Source organism: Miscanthus floridulus, chromosome 19 (genome assembly GCF_019320115.1).
Source record: "Miscanthus floridulus cultivar M001 chromosome 19, ASM1932011v1, whole genome shotgun sequence".
NCBI classification, from domain to species: domain Eukaryota; kingdom Viridiplantae; phylum Streptophyta; class Magnoliopsida; order Poales; family Poaceae; genus Miscanthus; species Miscanthus floridulus.
The window spans coordinates 19,474,417-19,478,823 of NC_089598.1; positions in this window are offsets into that span (position 1 = coordinate 19,474,417).

A 4,407-nucleotide genomic window follows, 5' to 3' on the forward strand; every position below is an offset into this window, starting at 1 on the left:
CGGTGATGGCCGTGGGCCAACTGTTCCCTTCGGGCCGGCCCAGTAACGCTTAAGTGAATTGATTTTCATTATTCTTTATTATTTGAAATCTGAAATGGTTTGAAAAATATTTGGATGGTCAAACTTGCTCCAAATTTGTTGAAACAAATTTTGCTAGGTTCCTTATCATCAGATCTACTAGGAAAAATTATTGCATGCCATTTTTGAAATACTTTTCTGTGGAACTTTATTTAATCATGAATATTATTGATAACTTGAAAAATATGTAGAAAAATCTATAGGATTCAAAAAAATATGATTCTAAGTTTGTTAATCTTCTAGTGTCATGTACTTCTTAGGAAAAATATGTTTCATGCATGTGTTGTGGGAAAATTTTGAGGTGTAGTTCAAGTACCTTTAATGGCTGAATTCTGTTATTTTTGTTAGAGAGCAAACTTTGTATAAAACATGCATGTGATAATTTTTGTACAGTCATTATATGCTATTAAGAACCTAGGAAAAATACTAATTCTGTTGTTTGACACTTTTCATAGTACAAAGTAATTTCATGCTCATTTTTATGCTATAGCTTGTCATTTTTGTGTAGGATAGTTTACTTATCCAAATGCCATGAAATTTTTATGGTAGTCTGTTTAGGGTAGTAGTATGCTACTGTAATTTTCTCAGATTTTTAGGAACATCAAAAATATATGTTGCTATTCAAACCTATTATTAATTAGAGTTTAAGCAAGTGTTGCTTTAAGTGTGATTAGGAAATTAGTAAAGCTTTGGTGTATCTTTGAAGCATTTCATAAGGTATGTTAACTTAACATATTAGTAGTAGAAGAGAATGCAGTAGATGACATGTGCTTGTAGTATAGTTCTTGGATGATGTTGACTACCTTGCATTTCAACATATCCATTACATTCATCTCCTTCGATGCACCGTTTGCATAATCACTTACGCGCATTGCATCATATAGGATCGCAAACCGAGAACCCAGTCGTCATACCCGAGGAGCCCGAGGAGTAGCTCGAGGTGCAGCAGCAGGAAGTGCCAGAAGTCGACGAGGAGGACGTTGAGGAACTTCCGGAGTGCCCCGATCACCGTCCGAGCTCCTTCGAGAGAGGCAAGCCCCGGAGCATTTTCTCCCGGTTTGCAATTATTTAATTAAATACTTTACTTTAAATTGATGCATTACGTTCAGGAGTTGTTTGCAACCGTTGCTGCATTATACCTTGCTTACCTTTGTTATACTATATCCTTGTTACCCTGGTATCCGCAGTCGAGTCAATGCTTAGCTGGCTTAGACCGGTAGAAGTCGGGTGATTTCCTGTCACCTGCAAGCTATAGGTGGTTACCTGGATCTGCTTGGATGACTATGAAGTCATGGTATAACTAAGTGTTAAATGAAGTTGAGACCGGACGGAGACTTGCAGAGTTTTGGACTGTAGTGTTTCCTTCTGTGTCGATTAAGGACCGACCGTTGTTGGGCCTCGAGTCATGTTGAACGCCATAATGATTGAGCCAGGGCATCCCGATCTTCCAATGCTATAGTGTGCGTGCGACACATTGGGATTTCCATCTTTAGGGATGGGGTCCTTTAGGGACCATCTCAACTTCAGATTGAGTTGCCTCTTCAGGGGCGTTCTCAACTTCAGGTTGAGCTTCGTCAACTGATTTCTTGAGTGATGCAAGTGGCTCAGGTCATTTCTACAGACGTCTCCATGGATCCTTGTCCTAGGCACCTGAAGGTCTCCCCCTCTTCCTAGGATTAGGGGAGACAGTAGAGTTGGTAACCATCTGGGGTACCTGTACTCTCTACGACCCATTTATTGCTGGTATATGCGACCTTGTCACTCTTTTGTGATCAGTGAAGGCATCTGGCAGCTCATTTGCAAGACTTTACAAATGTATAATCCTCTGAACTTCTAGTTTAGATTCACTGGTGCGTGGGTCCAAGGATTGCATTTCAGTTGCATTCTATTCAATTTCCCGGCATTCTTCTGGATGCCTATCTCCCCCTAATGCTGGGAAATGGTCTTCATCAAAGACACAATCAGTGTATCAAGCCGTATGAAGATCCCTAGTCATAGGCTCCAAATACTTGATTATGGATGGAGTTTCATAACCAACATATATCCCCAACTTCCGGTGGGGTCCCATTGATGTACGCTAGGGTGGTGGTATTGGCACATATAAAGCGCAATCAAATATACGTAGATAGGAAATACTTGGTTCTTACCCACGCACTAGCTATAAGGGGGATGTGTCATGATATGTAGTTGACTTGAGTTGGATTAGTGCTATAGCATGCAACACTGCATGGCTCCAACAGCTGGTTGGCAGCTCACAATTCTGCAACAATGGCCTGGCAATCCACTTGATCCTTTTGATCAAGGATTCAGCTAGACACATTTTATGTGTGGACATGTGGTACTGAATGCTCTACCTTGATGCCCATGGCTAAGCAATAATCATCAAAAGCTTTTGACCTGAACTCACCAGCATTATCCATCCAAATGGACTGGACGCTGTTATCAGGGAAACTTGCTTTGAGCCTGATTATTTGGGCAATAAGCTTGGAGAAGGCATGGTTTCTAGTGGACAACAGGTCCACATGGCTCCATCTAGTAGATGCATCAATCAGTACCATAAAGTACCTAAACAGGCCCGATAGGGGCTAAATTGGTCCACAAATGTCACCTTGTATCCTTTGAAGGAACACAGGTGACTCATCCCTAATCTTCGGGAGGGATGGTCTAGTGATTAGCTTCCCTTTCGCACATGTGGTGCAAATAAAATCTTTAGGATTAGGGAAGCCTTTGACATCATGGCTAGCAGAATTGTTGATGATCCTTTTCATCATACTCAACCCAGGATGACCTAATCGATCATGCCATATCCAAAACGATTCCGTGTTTCTGAATATGATTTTCATCGCAACATATCCTTCAGTGGGTTTTATGTACGTGTAGTACAAACCCAATGGCGATGAAGGGAACTTTTCCACCACTCACTTTTGGTACCCATCGAATTTAGTGATGAGCAGGTATTCAACACCTTGCTCAATCTTGGTTTCTACATGGAAACCATTTGCACGGATATCTTGGAAGCTCAAAAGAGTGCACTTTGAGTTAGGATACAATAGTGCATCCTTCACAAAGATTTGAGTACCCATAGGGAGAACCTGTTACACCCCGGTGTTATGCCTGCACTTAGGCATTGCTAATCATGCATATCGTGCATCATCAAGCATCCTAATCACACATGCGTAATCTTGCATATAACAACTGAAACATTACTTCGAAACATACGAAACATGTTGTGAAAAGTAAATGATGCATACACTTATTAGAGTTGTTTTGCTCTGATTCTTGCTTGCTAGTTGAGTAGAAACTGTTGGTTATGCTTGTAAATCATCTAGATTTGTTTAGCACAATTTTTGGAGCAAGGTTTGTATTCAAATTAATTCAAAATTTTGCTTCCCAAAGTAATTTCCCAAAATTAGGGTTTTGAGTTAAAAATTTAACTTTGATTCTATAATTTAAAATCTAGATAGATTTGGACTTTGGTCATAAAAGCAAAGTTGTAGAGAATTAAATTCTAAGCAACTTTCATTATTGGTACATTTTCATAAGAGGTCATTTTCTTGCTCAAAATAATATTTAAAAGATGGCATTTAAATTCCTTGAAAAATTTATTTGAAAAAATGTTTTTCCTCCTTCGCGGGCCGTCATCTCGCTTCTAGCCCGCCTGCCGAAGCCGGCCCAGCGCGCCAGCAAGCTGCCCACAGCCGCGCGCTAGCCCATCGTGCCTCGGCCCAGCCCAGCCCCGCGCGCCGCGCCATCCCCCTGCTGCTCGCCGCGCCACGCCACGACCGCGGCAGAAAGCATCCGCCGCGTGGCGACCGCATGCCGGCGTCAACCGCCGCGCGGCAGCCGCGGCCTAACACCGCGCCCACGCGCCCACCTTCACCTGCTGATGCCCGCGCACTCGCTCACTCGCGCCCACGCTTCTTCTTCTTCCCTCCAGAGCCGAGAGCTCGAGCTCCGCCCTCGCCGCGCCCGCCGCTCCGCCGACGCCAAGCTCTCGCACCGCCACGTCATTTTCCGATTGCTCGTGCCCATAGCCGCGCCTCGCCTTCCTTCGGCTCACGCTCGCGCTTGCGCCGCCTTCCAAGCCCTGGGTGAGCTTCCCCGCGCCTCGCCACCGACATCCATGGCGCCGCCGTGCTCGGTCGCCGTGGAGCGCCCTCTTTCTCCCCTTCTCAGCCGTGCTTAGCTGCCTTCTCGCTTGTGCCATAGCCTCGCACACCTATTGCGCTCACTGGCTTGCGCTGCCATGGCCGGAGACGGCCGCCGGCCGCTGGCCGAGCCGCGCCGTCGCGCCAGCGCGCGCGCCCCGGCGTGTCACCATGCCTTGGC